The following is a 16,586-nucleotide window of genomic DNA, read 5'->3' as shown; positions in this document are numbered from 1 at the left end:
CTTTAAGATCCATCTCCTCCTGTTATAATTTATTCTTGTTCACAGAACCCTAGTTAATATTGCCCATTATCTCTCCTTTAAATAATTTTTGTACCTCTTGGCCATTCATTTGTCTTCCTAGTTATTCTTTTCATAGCTTCAACTGCCTATTAGCTGAAATAATAATGCTGATATTTTCCATAGTGTTGGCTGTTTCCATGCAAGGATTCCAAAGTAATGTTTAGCTTTTTTTTTTCTTTGTGGAAAGCAATTAATAAGACAAGAGAAATAAAGACCGGAAAAGTGAAGTAGTTACGTGTATTTACACACCAATATCATTGGGAAACTTTTAAGTTTCATTCATCTCTGAACCACTTTGGTAAGTGGTGAGGAAGAGGAAGATGGTAGGTGGGGTGGCGATACCTGACAATCTACTGGGGCTGTTTGCCTCAACTTTCACAGGCTGATTGGGATTACTACAGCACAAAGGTCACTGAACTACAGGGGCCAAGGATTTTAATGTAGGTCAATTTTTCCCCCTAAAAGAATGCTAAACTATGTGTCTTAAGTGATACAAAGGTATACAAGAGACTTCCAGAGTCTCTCGATAAAGACTCCTTTTCTCTTTTGAAGGAATCCTTTTCTGTAGATGTAAAGAAAAGAAAAACCTCGAAATCACCATTGATAAAAAGCAGTCTAATTGGTGATAAGATAGTCAGTGGAAATACTAGTCATCAATAAAAAAAATGACTTACTGATGCACAAAGCAATATGCATTTGTCCCCAAAATATCATTTTGGCTAAAAAAGGCACAAAACATATAATTTTATTCATTGGATTTTATTTATATGAAGCTTAAACACACACACATATACACACACAACTATTTGTATCAGTATAAGTAGCGTTTTTGCTGTTTAGAATGGAAGAGAATTCCTGGCTTGATGGATATATTTTATATTTTAAATACAGGCTTAAGAAATTTATTTTATGAGATGCTAATATTGACTTAATAGACAAGGGACACCATAATTAGCTACATTGGGATATTTTTTCTGAAAATGTTTTATTATTTTTATATAGATAGGAATTTACTTGCCTTATACTGTTCTTCAAAATATTTTTGTAGTAAAACCTCTATTGGCTGAATTATTTATTTAATTAATTGGACAGACCTATCAAATTACAGTGTGGCATGCGTGGGCAAGAATAAGCATCCTTTTATTTAAAAAATGAGTTTTGGGCAAAAACCAAGTCTAAATATTGACTCTATCCAACAATAACTCCATAACATAAGCAAAATATCTTCCCAGTCTCGTCATCTAGAAAAAATGTAGGAACTCTTACACAGTAGCCTCGGAAGACGACACACACAGGTTTTCTCCAGCACAAGTACTTCACAAAGTTTAGTGCTCCCCTTTTCCCTTTCAGTTAAACACAGTTCATCTGGATTGGGAAGGCTCCATGTAAACTGTGTTTGCTTCCTAACTAGTTCCTCCTGGCATGCGTGGATTCAGTAGGGTAGCAAGCAGTACTGTTACTTGATAGCACAAAAGCTCATGAGGACAGGCAAGTCTTAACAAGGAAGCTGCCGCCTGAACTCATCCTACAACATGACTACATAAACTCTGAGTTGTTATCTGCTGTGTGATTCCCAACCACATCTATTATAAAAATAATTTATATTTTCCTTGGTCTCCACAACTAGAGGCAAAAGGGAGAGGAAGTGATACGAAACATCCCTTTATTCACTGAACAATGATTTCTTGTGTCCTCGTTAGAACTCAGCTATTGATCCTGAGCCCTCTCTGTTGCTAGGACTATATTGTAGCATCAAGTGTTCAGTGTTCTGGAATGAGAATACAAACACATGTTTGGAGGAAGAAATGGTTGTTGATAGAATATTGACGAGATTAGAATTTTGCACGATGACATTACAGTATTGTTCTCATCAAAAAATGCTAGAATTAGGACAGAAGCTAAGGCCATAGTGATGCATTTCCTGCTTCTGGGAGCACCTGAGATCCTTCTATGGACAAAGCCTCTAAGAGAGAGATGAGAAAGGAGAAGTAGGGATTTCATTAAGTCAAGGCCCTACACATTTACCCTCCTCCGTGTTCCACAGACCTGCAGGGTATCATGTGGGACTCATCTGTCTTCTTGAGCATTTCCTGGCTAGGTACATAGTTCAGTGGTTGTGGGAGTAGAGAGTGACACAGATTAGATTTATTTAAGACTGCGGGTATGAGGTAATTACCAAAATATCCAGCTAATCTTTCTAGCAATGTGCAGTATATTGCTATTACAGAATAGGAGTTTATATTTAGAAATATACTGGCAAGTTATAGGGAAACATTTCCAATAACTTTTCATTGAAAATGTCAATAATTTTCAGATGTCAAAGAGGAAACCCCAGAACAGATCATTTTAATGACAGGAATTTCACTCATATAATCTTCCTTTGTTCTTCTTAGTTTGTTCTACTTAAAAAAAAAAAAAGAAAGAAAGAAAACACCACAGGGGTGTGTGTGTGTGTGTGTGTGTGTGTGTGTGTGTGTGTGTGTGTGTTTGTGTGTGTGTGATGAACCCATAAACCTGTGAATCAGCTCATCATTAATTTTGGTACCCTGGTCAAAAATATTAGTAAGCGTAGGGATGTGTTGTTTACTACAGTGCCTGTAAAAGTGCCCATCCATTGACAAATTTGATAGCTATCACATGAAGAATAAAAACAGATGAAAAGGGAGTAAATGAATAAAAAAAAAGCAGAGATGGGCTTGAAGTGAGTAGTTTCATTTGTTAGTTCTGTGATGTGAATACATTTATTTCTAGTAAAGATTTATATTCCTTTTAATAATCTGTGTGCATGTTTGTCTCAGAGTACAGGTGTCCACCGAGGCCGAGAGAGAGAGTCAGATACCCTGGACCTGGAATTACAGGTAGTGGTGAGAAGTCCAACATGGGTGTTAGAAGCTAAACTCTAGTCTTCTGTAAGAGCGGCAGGTGTTCTTATCTACCAAGTCATCAGTTCCCTTGACTGAGTTTTAAGCTCCAGATGATCCCTTAAGTAAATGAACATAATCATAACACTTTCACTGGGAATTTATTAGTATTCGATGACCAATGTCCGAGATTCTGCTTTGTCTGCAGTGGGTGCTGGCCTGGGTGTGCCTTCTTCTTTCACACAGCTCACCCTGCTCCTGGAATGATTTAATGTGCTACAGCCCAGGCCGTGACAGGACTATTCTACAGTAAAGTGTTGTAATAGTAGCTTAGAAACAAAGCGCCAGTTACCGTTCAGACATGGCCAAGTCCAAGAACCACACCACACACAACCAATCCCGAAAACGGCACAGAAATGTCATCGAGAAATCCCAGTCACAAAGATATGAACCTCTTAAGGGGGTCAGCCGCAAGTCCCTGAGGAACACGCACTTTGCCAAGAAGCACAACAAAGAAGGCCTGAAGAAGACGCAGGGAAATAATGCAAAAACAGTGAGTGCGCGTGCAGGGGCCATCAGGGCCCTTGTGAAGCCCGAGGTGGTTGAGCCCAAGACGCCAAAGGGCCCCAGTCGCAAGCTCAACCGTCTTTCATTGCTCACCCTAAGCTTGGGAAGCAGATTAGAAGCTACATGGCCAAGGGTCGTAGGCTCTGCCAACCAAAGCCCAAGGGTCAAACCAAAGCAGAGGCCTCAGCTCCAGCTCAGGTTCGCAAAGGTGCCCAGGCCCCTGTGAAGGCCCCATAGAAAAGGTTTCTGTCTGCTAATGTGAAGACAGATGGACTCGTGTGACACACCTACACACTATTTGCAGATGATCATCAGGACCCTATGCTGTTTTTACAAATAAACTTGAGGCAAGATCTGTTTAAAAAAAAAAAACTTGAAATGGGTGCATAATATTGGCTCACACAAGGCTGTGCCTGTTATTACAAACTTTCTAACAGGAATACAAAGCAAAGAAATAATCTCTAAATTTATAAGAACAACTATAAACAGAGGAAATAAACATGTAATGAACAACTTCCTCTTGCCTTATTTGTCATATTCAGTGCAATAAACTTGCTTAACAGGGAGAATTTTATGATTTTTGAATATATTTCTTTTTTTTTTAGTTCGTCATGCCATATAAATAACTTGTTCTTCCCCTAAAATTAACGGTTTACTTGGGAATTTGTGTAATAAAGCATGCGTCTTTGACTTCCAATGGCTGAAAGCTAAAATCTTGAATCAACCTTCTATCATAGTAAGAGTTGTATCCAATGCCTTTATTTACCGGGGTGAGGATACTTCCAGACTTTATTTTTATTACTGTAGGGCAGATGTGATACCATTAGTTTTCCTTCTGTCATAAATACAGAGGAGTAGAGTTTGACAGGCATCACTCTGAAACAGGTTATAGATAAGTCCAGGCATCCCTGCGTCTGCGCAGCCCTTTCACACTCCGTTCTGCCAGGACGGCTTGAATAGAACGCCACGGTTTGATTTTAGGCTTCCAGGTCACGCTTTCACCTTGACAAAAGTTCTTTCATTTCTGCCAGTAACATTTGCTGGGATCCCTAAGGTGCTTTCATTTTTGTAAGTAGTATAAGGGGGAAAGGGGAGAGAAGGGGGAGAAGATAAATCTTAATTCATATGCTGTAGGACTATCTCTGTGTCTCTGGCACAAAACTTCAAATCCAATCCAGGAACTGGATGTGTATTAGAAGTCGGCAGATTTAAACCCCGTCCACCATGATCAAACTGGATTTATAGAGCATCATAACTCTCCAGACACCATCCAGCAGCTTATTAATTTAATAGACTCCTGTCCATTCACTGATGTTCCTGCCCTGACAGTCTCTCAAGATAAGGTGAAAGCCTTTTGACAGGACAGAGAGCATATATATTTTCTTCTGTTTTCTAGTGGATAGGGTTGTCGACAACTTGAAATGTGTGGCTCAGCAAATTTGTTTTTTTTTCCCTCTCTGTCTCTCTTTGCTTTGCAGGAAGGATGACAGAGCCAACCCTTCTGAGAGTGTCAGGGGTCATGGGTCTGCATTTCCCCTTAGTACGTATTTAGCATTTTGTTTGGCAAAATAACAAGGAGTTGATTTAAAGGCATACATGCAGGGCCATTTTTACCATGCAAAGAAACAGCATTACAGTTTAATGCCCAATATAAATTAATAGGTGTTGGAGAGAAGAGGAAAAGAGCAATAAATGTTCCTGGTAGAGCACAGTGGCATATTCTTTTCTATAATTCTATTTGGGGGAATGATGAATGAGGGGCCGTGTGATGGAAAACAATACAACCTCAAGCTGTTGCCTATCTGAAGACAAAGGAAGGAACTCTTCTCGGTGCTCTTATTTCCCTTAATGACATTCTTACACTGCAATTGAAATTGTTATTTGTCTCCAGTACTCAAATTCATTCACAAGTCTTAGCCCGAGAGCTCTACACCAGCATCTAACAAGGTTAGCTGTTGTAACCTTACAAAGTGCTCTTCCTTTAGAGTAATGGTGGGAATCACAAGACCTTGGCTTCACTTAAATTCACTCTCCTTGGATCACCCAGGATCGTATTAAAATGTGAGTATGAACTGACCAGGCCTGAGGTATCATGGTCTTAGCGAGTTGATTGCATACTTCTGGTTAGCTGAACAAATTAAATAACAAGGTATTTACGAAATGTTTAAGAAGGGATATTTTTGGACAAATGGACAAACTATAGCCAATTATTAACTAAGTAATTTGTAACTTGAACATACTGGGAATACTAAACAGATTCTCAACCTGGCAAGTAGTGGCAACTGAGTAGAAGAACAGGAGATCCCAAATGCCATGTAGTGATTGGTTTTTACACTGTCTTGCTTCATTTTGGTATGTGTGTAAAGACTGTCTGAGTATCTTAGGATAGTTACTTTAAAAAATATGCCCAGAGCTGTAGGACTGGGGTGAGTTTTAATGAATTGCAGAACACTAGTCCCCGGTACCCAAGGTCCTGGGTTCATTTCCCACTAACATGACAAAAATAAAACAAAGCCATGAGTAAAACAAAAAGTTGTGGCTGCAACAACTGCTCAGTAGGTAAAGTGCCGGCCATACACACTTGTGGAACTGAGTCCTTAGCATCCACATAAAAAAGTAGCCAGACACGGGAGGACATGACTATAACCATAGTCCTTTGAGAGAAGAGGCAAGTGGATCACCAGTGTTCTATGGCCAGCTCGTCTAGTTGATTAATGAGTGCTCAGTATAGTGGATGACCTTGTCTCATACACTAGATATCAACCTATGCATGTATAAGCTCATACACATATACTATATACACCAGCTTGCAAACCTATACTACCTATACATAATAAATAAAAGTTATTTGTGCATTTTGTTAAATACATCCATTTCTTCCTACTGAGGACAGATACTTGTTTTCTATATCACTATCAAAATTCAAAGCCATGAGGTAAAGATTTTCTAAAATAAAAATAATTACAAAACAACAACAAAAAATCCCCAAACAACCACAATTTAATCTAGATGTCCATACTTAAAATATATGTGTATAAACATAGTTTAAATGTGGCTGACCTATAGGAAGAGTTAATAACCATAGGCCATTAAACTAAAAGCATAGTTTTAAGAGTGGAGTCTCATACACCCTGCCCCCACCCCCCAGAGCAATACAAACTACTGCTATTAGTATTGGTAGCCCTCCAGAAATATTAGTAAGACCCTATTGCTTAAGACGCCACATGCTTCAGTCATATAGAACATGGAGAAATCAAACTGATAATGATCAGGGAGCTTCATCACTACTGGGTAGATTTATAGTATAAGAAGGTTCTATGCAAGGGAGAACAAGGAATAGGAGACCATGGTAAATGAAGACCACATGAGAATAGGAAGAAGCAAAGTGCTAGAGAGGCCCACAGAAATCCACAAAGATACCCACACAACAGACTGCTGGCAATGGTCGAGAGACAGCCCGAACTGACCTACTCTGGTGATGGGATGGCCAAACACCCTAATTGTCGTGCTAGAAACCTCATCCAACTACTGAGGGATCTGGATGCAGAGATCCATGACTAGGCCCCGGGTGGAGCTCCAGGAGTCCAATTAGCGAGAATGAGGAGGGTTTATCTGAGCGAGAATTGTTGAGACCAAGGTTGGATAAAGCACAGGGACAAATAGCCAAATGAATGGAAACACATGAACTATGAACCAATGGCTGAGGGGTCCCCACTGGATCAGGCCCTCTGAATGGGTGAGACAGTTGATTGGCTTGATCTGTTTGGGAGGCATCCAGGCAGTGGGACCGGGTCCTGTGCTCATTGCATAAGTTGGCTGTTTGAAACCTGGGGTCTATGCAGGATTGTTTGGCTCGGCCTGGGAGGAGGGGACTGGACCTACCTGGACTGAGTCTACCAGGTTGACCTCAGACTGTGGGGAAGGCTTTGCCCTGGAGGAGATGGGAATGGGGGGGGCTGGGGGGAAGGTGAGGAGGACGGGAGGGGGGAGAACAAGGGAATCCATGGCTGATATGTAGAACTGAATTGTATTGCAAAATAAAAAAAAAAAAAGAATGACTATAAACTTAAAAAAAAAAAGAAGGTTCTATGCAGAGTACTGGGGGAGAAAACATCAATAATCAAAATACCTCAACAGTCTTACCTATGAGTTACAATAATGATACACTGGCAAAATATGCCCATCAGTGCAATATTGACATGAATAATTTGGGAGTAACCTATTTTGGTTGGCTTTAAGGCTCTTCACATGAAGAAACTTATGACTGGTACCATTAACTGGACCTCATAAACTATGACTGGCTAGGTGATAGGTCTTAGGGAGAATCCATACTGCTACTTTTTAAAATGGACATTGTATTATAGTCCCCCCTAAATATTTATCTTTATAGTCATAGATCAGTGTAGCTCTCAATACTCATTAGAACTGTTTCTTTTGCAGTAGATGGTAATTGATTATTGCAGAATATTCCTCTACACTGTGTGAAGATGTGTCACTGTGATTGGTTTAATAAAGAGCTGAATGGCTAATTGCTAGGCAGGAAGAGGTTAAGCAGGACTTCTGGGGAAAAAATTCAGGGTCGCCAGCCAGACACCGAGACACAGCATGAGCAGCATGGAGAGATGAGGTAATGAGCCATGTGACAGAATGTATGAGTTAATTTAAGTTATAAGAACTAGTGGGACAAGCCTTAGCTAAGGCTGATCTTTCATAACTAATAATAAGTCTCTGTGTAGTTATTTGGGAGCTGGAGGTACAGAGGAAGACTCGCCACAATTGAAGAATACTCACAACTGATCAGCTTGCAGAGAACAGAGCACTGGGGATTGCTCAGCTCTAAACGGAATATCAATGTCACACAGCCTGTCTTCAAGGCTCTGGGATCATGGTTGACAGTCGTGAGTGACTGATTCCAAAGAGTATTTTACAAAAATGACAGGAATGTTGCATAGACACCTGTGACTACATGCACAAGATATGTACAAGATGAACCCAGACAAAAATCTCAGTGTGGATGTTAGAAGGCCTCATGGTGTCCCTGGCCTAGCTGAGGAGCTATTGAGCATCATTGGTAGCTTCTGAAGGAGGAACAGCCAGTTTTCTTTGGATGTGGCTCTGGATCTTCCCCATGCTTCAGTGAGTGGTCCTATACAGATGCACATATTGTCAGCACTAAGTGGATTTAGTAGATTTAAAAAGAGCACATGAAGTTGTGAGGGGAGAGTTGTGGGATATATTGAAGAAGTAAGGAAGAATAAATGAAGACAGAGTTGACCAAAATACATTATAGTCAAGTATGAAACTCTCAAACAATAAAAAAATAATAAAAAGACAATGGACAGTTAAAAATACAGCACCATAACAGGAGATTTACAGAAAACTTCATGTGCATATAAAACTAATTCTGACATCAAAAGGCTCTAATATCTTTATTTATATTTTTACAAGGAAACTACTTATATTTGGGGGTCTCAAGAAGCAAACTATAATAATTTACTCACTTAATTAAATTCATTAGAAGTCTGACACTTCTCATTACACATATTTAATAAGTTTCTATGAAGTTAATAATAAAATTTCCATTCCTTGAAGGATGATATGAAGGGAACATCATTCTAGAAAATCTTAATTGACAATGAACATCAGATAGTGATGGCAAACACTAGATTTTCAAAGGAAAAATTGGGTTAAGATAATTTATTCCAAATGATTTTCAACGGGAAATACATAGGATAATGTAAATAGGTCTGATCTATTTATTTATATATAAATGTTTGCATCTTTGATCTATTCTCTTGGTTGAGATATGTATGCTCATTCCACCACAAAATGCCATCTTGGTTGACCCCAGTGTATTCTGACAGTTACAAAGACTTCAGACAAATGAGAATATATCTTCTCCAAAGTACTACATACAAAGTCATGACATATAAGGTGACCTTTTGAGTCATCTAAATAGGATTGACTTATACACCAATAGTAACATAAAAAGCCTTTAATGTGGGTATCAGAGCAAAGACTTGATAGCTGGTGATTTTTTTCATGAAGAGCAGAACCCAAAAGAAATAGTTACTGCTTTGCAGGAAACAGAATCTTGAAAGTATCTAGTATGAGAGAGTCAACACCTTGTCACGGCTGCTGGGCAAAGATTTCAAACAAACCCCTGTGATAAGATAGCATTTTCTATATATGCATATCTTGATTTTTAAAAAATCCTCTCATATAATGCACCTATCACCTGATACAACACAATAGATGTTGTGTGTGTTGCTTCCCTAGGACTTCAAAAACTCCACTAAAGCACAAAATGTTTTCTAGGCATGGGAGAAATAGCAATGCGCATACTGGATTTTCAAATGATTTCCACATCACATTAGTAGTTGCTGATGCTACACCAGACTTACTAGAAGTTATTCTTTTGAATATGAATCATACTTTAAATAATAATTTAAATTTAATGGGTATATACCAACTGGTATTTATGAATATGTAGAGTAAAAAACAGTCCATAGTGCTGAGGAACTCTTATTTTGCTTGATGTCATAGGGACACTGCAAGGTAGTAATGGTCACTTCCTTGAGCAGCACTTGTTAGTGTAAGTAAAAGAATCAGAATTTTCCAGGTAAAGAAAATACGATGTAGATGATAGATTAACAAGAAAGGGCATTTGAGGATCATACCCATTCAAATGCATGGGTACGATTGGAATCTATAGTAGAGGAAGTGTGAAAAATGGAGGTAAAAGAAGTAGATTTAAAAGTTTGAAATAAAACAAGGAGGAGTAAATGAAATAAAACTTGGGTGGCTTTAGAGTAATAAAATAGAAGGGGGAAATGATGTAATTATAATATAAAAAAGAAATGATTTTAAAGCATATAAATGAGATACTAGGGAGAAACGAATGAACGAAGACTTTAAATGCCATTTAGTTGTTGGGTGGACAATGACGGAGGCACTTGTCACTGGGCATGGAGAAGGATGGCTAGATCAAGCTCAGTAGGGCCAGATCAATGTGAAGTCTCTGAGGTCGGGACATTATTTTCCATCAGAAACAGAACATTTATACCACTGGAATGGGAGAGTTGGACAGTGGTGGAAAAGGAAACAACAGAGTTAGTCAGGGAAGATCACGTTCAGCTAATAGGACAAGGTTCATAACTATAACTTTGGTAAAAAAAAAAAAAGTTGGCAAAAAGCAAATGGATTGGTTGGTCCCCTTTCCTTAAATGAACAAACTAATAATTTTAGGCCTTGCAACAATTATTCCACTCTGATGCTGTGGTAGGAAGATGGCTAGACAATGGAAAAGCAACTTTCCATGGCTATGTTCTAATAAAGCTTTATTTACACAAACAGCTTAGTGGTCCAGATTTGGTCCTCTACACTATCAATACTTATAATCATGTTAATTATAATGAGAAGCCATAGGATGTTTCTATGCAATATCAGTTTTCAATCTTTGTGGAGCAAGATAGAGTCATTATCTAACAGATGATACTATATATTCAAGGAAGTGAAAAATCTAAAAATAGAAAAAAATGTCACTTGGAGATTAATTAGAAAAATAAATTCAGAATGCTAAATCATATCCATGGATGTGTCACATTTACCTTGGGGTAAATTACAAGAGAAACCTAAGCAGAATTGTTGCTAGAGTTCTTTTATTGCTGGTGGTAGCTGTGGTGTGTCTTTTATTTTATCTTGAGTACAAGTTTGTATAGGGCTCTTGAGGGATTAGGTGCTTGTGACAGTTAATTTCATTATCAACTCGACTAGATTGAGAATCATCCAGGACACATATCTCTGGTCACACCTAAGAAGGCACTTTGTGAGATGTTTAACGGATGGTAGAACTAGAGTTGGCACTATCCCTTCGGTTTGGGATCCAGAGAGAAGAAATGAGAAAAGCATAGGAGTATTCATCATCCTCCCCGGCTTCCTGACTTTGGATGCAATGTGACCAGCCACTTCCCACTCACCACCATCATTTTCCTGACACAATGACTGCATCCTCTCAATAAATCTTTTCCCCCAGGTTTCTTTTTTGTCAGCTATTTGGACACAGGAATGAGAAAAGTAACTAACACAGTGCTATTTCAAGCTCTTCACATGTAGTAATCATGTCTGTTGGAACTAGCCAGTAGAAAGCTGAGCAGACAGCAGTATTGTCAGGCTGATAAAGGTCATGAAGAGAGACATGTAAGAGGTGGATGTGGGTGTTTAGAATGATGGATCCATGTGATCCAAGCCAGCTGATTTGCAAATAAGGACAGGAAGATGGAGTCGGGTAACAATATGGAGGTTGGTTGGTTGCCTAATAGAAGTGTGTGACTACAACACCATTTTCCTGTCAGAATATGGTTTTTAAATGAATGGATAAAGGCTTATTTTTGATACAATTATCCAGATAGGCTCTCATTTTGATTATGGATGTCCGTGGATGATCATCTCTATCCTAACTTGACGATCAAGAACACCTGACATCATTCAAGCGAATGGTGAAAAAACTGGCTTTCCCCAACACTATTCTTGTTTGCAAGTCCCCCACTCTTGAAAACTGTACTCTGTGAGCATCCCATCCTTCGAGCCTCTAGGCCCACAGATCCAAACCATTTAAATGTTCTCACCCCGTTTCTCAAACCGATACTTAGCTTTCAATTAAAAAAATGTTCACACCCTCCACGAACCTTGCCTTGACTATAAGCTACTGACTGAAGCTGGTGTTCAAATATTTAAATATACTTGATTAATAAAGCTTTCAGTGAGTTTGTTAGGCCAAGGTTTGTTTTACATTGTTTTGTATCGATATGGCAGCGTCATGCCATGGAAAAGGCATGTGTGCAATTACTTGTATTTTACCTCGAAAATTACTTATGAAAAAAGTTTTAGAACATTCACCAGTGTATTAAGGAAAATTAATTGCATCACCAGGAAAAACATTGACTTTCCTATGGGCTAAGGATTTTGCAGATGAGACAAACATTCCTTATTCTGCAGTTTGGGTCATATAAGGAAGGGCTGAAGATATTAACTCAATGGCAGAACAGGTTCCTAGTAAATGTGTAGACATGAGTTTGAGTCCCAGCTATGGAATACAATGAATGAATGAACAAATGAATGAATGGAAGAATGGGTTAAGACAGAGTGATTTAAATGTGCACACACTTCTCTTAAACTACATGAGGAACATATTCTAAGGAGAGAAGTTTATTCTGAAGAGAGGACACAGGCTGAGAGTGCAGGTACTTGTTAGAGCACTTGCCTAGCATGTCTTAGGTTCCATCCCTAAGGTAGAACGTGAGAAGATCCAAATCGTGTCCACAAATCCCTCTCCTTACAGAAATAATTTTGCAATTTCGTGCAATTTTATTTCAATATGTTTCCTGTGCATACAATTTTAAATGCTACTCTAATTATAGTAGATACAATACTATACATTGTTTTTTTTGCATCTAGAATTATAATGCAACATTTTCCTCTAACCAGTATGATGCTTAAAAAGTTATTTACAGTGTCTTTCTCTAAAAAATTTTACTCTTAGGAGTTGTTCCTCCTAAGTCTAGCTGACAAAGATACTCCTGGGGATAGCTTTCAAGAGTATCATCTGTTTGAATGACAAGCTAACATCTCTGAGTGATAGTGTCTCACCTCTCAAAAGACCCTGCTCTTCATTTCTCATTTTTATACACATAACACTGATAGATCCTTAGTTCTTATCATTCGCCAACAGTTTCTACCCCTAAGAGACACAAACTTCACTCATACATGGATCCAAGGTGGTTTAAAAATATTTTTTTCCTAACACATGCTAGCACATCTTACTCATTAAGGTAATTAATGATATAATACAGGCCTATTATCAGTATTTCATTTGGAAAACTCGCCATGACATTTGTATGAAAACAAGTATATTTTTATATACATAGCATAAATTAACAAGAACTATAAATGTGTAAGCAGACTCAGGTCAACACAATATCCGTAAATCGTTAACACAGTTGTAAAAACAGGAAATGCACATTAAGAAATGGAAACAATAGAAGGTCCAATATTTGCTGAATCTGCCACCATTCTGCAATTTGCAACAGAAAGCCCTGTTAACAACAACTCCATCACCAGTGGGGCCGCTTGTCTTGACCTTCAAAATCTTCCAGAAATGACCATTTGAATCAAAACTGTGATTTTTCTAAAGCAGCCATTTTTGCAATCACTGATTCTTAGAGCAGGCATAATAAACTGCTCATGCCTCAAAACGTATTTCTCATTTTAACAGCACATAACCAGAAAAAGCCTCAGACAATCATGAAACATGTTGGGTTTTCAGCATCACGTTATCCTGTGGTGCTCTGCAATCAATTACTGTTATACCACCATCATTAATAATTTTCTTAATGAAAATGATTCTGTTGATCTCCGTTGTATTTTAATTATCAGAGTTAAGCATAATTACACTGCAGCTCTGAGCTGGCATGTGGACTCCTTTAGGGCGCAATTTTGTTTTAACACACTGATAATGTAATTTTACATTGTGTCAGTTTGTTTGGTTATTATCCAGTTGTACAATTCCACTGTATTCCAGATAACAGATAATAACCTTAGTACCTCCTATATCCTGAAGTCATTTAAAAAGCAATATTGGAATTCTAAGACTAGCTAACTTAATCGTCTTATGATTTTATAATTCCCACTGCTAAATATTTGGTTCAGGCACTCACTCTCTTTCAAGAATACAGTAAAATGAGACGACATTAATACATTTTTTATTAATTTACTGACTATTTAAATACATGTCTAAAGATGAATATTGTTTTCTTTTTAAATTAGTTTATTATTTGTATGATATTAGACCCTCTGGGTAAAGTACAGCATTAGCTTGTAGACTACTTTGAAAATTGGCTATCATAATGGACAAAGCTAGTGTATTCAAGTTCTAGGAAACTCCAGCAGATCCTCTGTTTTATGGTGAATCACTGTCCCAATACTTAAATACATTTGTTTTTGAAACTTGATCAATTTATTCAGGGTGCAGAAAGTTTCTCACCAAGCGAGACTGTATTAGCATTTCTGTCATTTTAACAGTGCCTAGTATAGGGTCTTGAACAGAGAAGACAATCAATAAAGTATTAATTTATTAACTGCATGACTAAACAAGAACAAAAGCACAAGTTAGAACTTTGAAGATGGGCACAGGATGATACGAATGTGAAGCTTCTACACGACTTCCAATTGTTGCTACCTTAGAAGTAACGAAGACGAACATCAATTGTGCGGTCACTGCTGGTTTTGTTCTAGAACACTGCCTCTTTCAAGACAAACCAAAGAAAGAAAAACAACTTCACTGAAAAACAAGTATGCAGTTTCCAAAGAAGGAAAACAACCTGCTACTTTGGCCTAGGAAATGGTGGCTTCAAAAGCAATGCCAGTGGGATACATTGTCATGGAATTAAGCTTGAGATGGAATACCAGCTTCATAGAGCAGGAGCTGTTTGTGTCATGGAGCTTTACGTCTCTGAACTTGTTTATTCCTTTGTGGAATAGAAGAGTGCTATCTATGCCATGTATATATTGGAACAATAAACAGGATAATGTGTAGAAACAATGAGAATAGTGCATAGAGTAGATATAGATTAATGACCAATGACAGCTATTATTAGTATTAACATAATCAGTACTTTAATCATCAAACTAACATTTATGTAGGATTCACATTAAAAATAAAAGATGGTTCAGCAGGTAAGGGTACTTGCCAAAAAACCCAAATACCCAAGTTCAGTTGTTAGAACCGAAAAACAAAAGAAGAGACTCAACTCCCGCAAGCTGTCCTCTGACCTCCACACATGTGCCATGGTATGCGTGTCTGCCACCACACACAAACATAAATTTATAAGTAAGTATGTAAATACATAGGTAAATGTCAAAAACACAAAACCACCATGTGCCCCAATGGTACACAAAGCTGGTGCTTTCCTCAGGCAAGGCCTTAGGTCTCTGAGCCTGTGACACATTTTTAAAGCTAGAGAAGTAGACCTGTTGCTACTGCATGAGAACTATGGACGTTTTCCCTCTTAAATAACAGGTGACCATGTGTTCTTATAGATCATCATTTAAGGACTGGTGTCATCGTCTATTAATTCATATATACCATAAGGACAGACTTATTTGACGGCTGTGATAACACACATAGGCTTGCGCCTAGGTCCTTCTTCATAAAAATTCCACCAAGAATCTATTGGTCTTCTATATACATAGTTATGAAAACCAATATCTACAGAGTATAAGTTACACTATACTATACTTGCTATAATCAAGATAGATTATAGCAGGCAGAAGCATCTGGTCAAGGGCGCTTTTTCAATTGTAGGATTCTACAGAATATTTGGGGAGAAAAGTTCTACTTTAAGAAATGTATTTTATGAATTTTGCCCTCAACTCCATGTGGACATTTTTTTTACAATGATACCATGCTCTAACATATAAAGGGAAATGAGGGGTACTTGATAGCTTGCCATTCTTTTGATTGATGTTGCTGACTCAGCACAGAGACATATTGAGTGGTTTATTTAGAAATAACTTCCTAAAAATTTAACATTGAAATTGAACTGTTTGAAAATATCCACGTGGAAGAAACTACAAGTTTAGCTTTGAACACTTAGAATATCTGACCAACCTTTTTTTTTTTTCACGCATGAAAAAGAAACCATGCTTCCCAATCCAGAGAAAGTAAAGAATAGATGGGCAACACTCAATGTGGGTTTTAGCACTGCTGCCCTGTGGACACTCTCTCCTCCAGCAGGGCTCCCTTTAACTCCAGGGTAAGGCCATTCAATATGTTGCTTCATGAGATAAGGATATTAGAATTATCTGGGGTCTGTTGGGAATAATGGCAACAATCAGATGGCCAATGAATCTAGTCTTTTATTGTCTGGAAGGATATAGGATAGTTGGGGCAGGAAAACCACATCAGATTAAGATGTTAATGTCAAGAACGGTCTTATTTTCTATTTTGACTAAACAGAATGATGCCAGCTTGTCAAATAGCTCTAAGTGACACAAATGTTACTTTCAAATACTTGTTTCATGGATACCTAGAAAATGTAA

General features: G+C 38.0%; 1 protein-coding gene and 1 pseudogene across 2 annotated transcripts in view; one reads left to right on the top strand and one right to left on the bottom strand.

Annotated features, from left to right (window-relative positions):
* The window catches only part of Zfpm2 (zinc finger protein, FOG family member 2), a 445,304-nt gene that overhangs the window by 131,184 nt on the left and 297,534 nt on the right, over positions 1 to 16,586 (bottom strand). The gene's annotated exons all lie outside the window — the stretch shown is intronic.
* Positions 2,582 to 3,880, top strand: LOC128116466 (60S ribosomal protein L29-like; annotated as a pseudogene).

The sequence above is a fragment of the Peromyscus californicus genome, unplaced genomic scaffold, assembly GCF_007827085.1.
Source record: "Peromyscus californicus insignis strain IS unplaced genomic scaffold, ASM782708v3 Scaffold_20__1_contigs__length_68692818, whole genome shotgun sequence".
Lineage (NCBI taxonomy): Eukaryota > Metazoa > Chordata > Mammalia > Rodentia > Cricetidae > Peromyscus > Peromyscus californicus.
The sequence above is the reverse complement of the archived record's forward strand: the minus strand, read 5'-3'. Positions and strand labels throughout refer to the sequence as shown.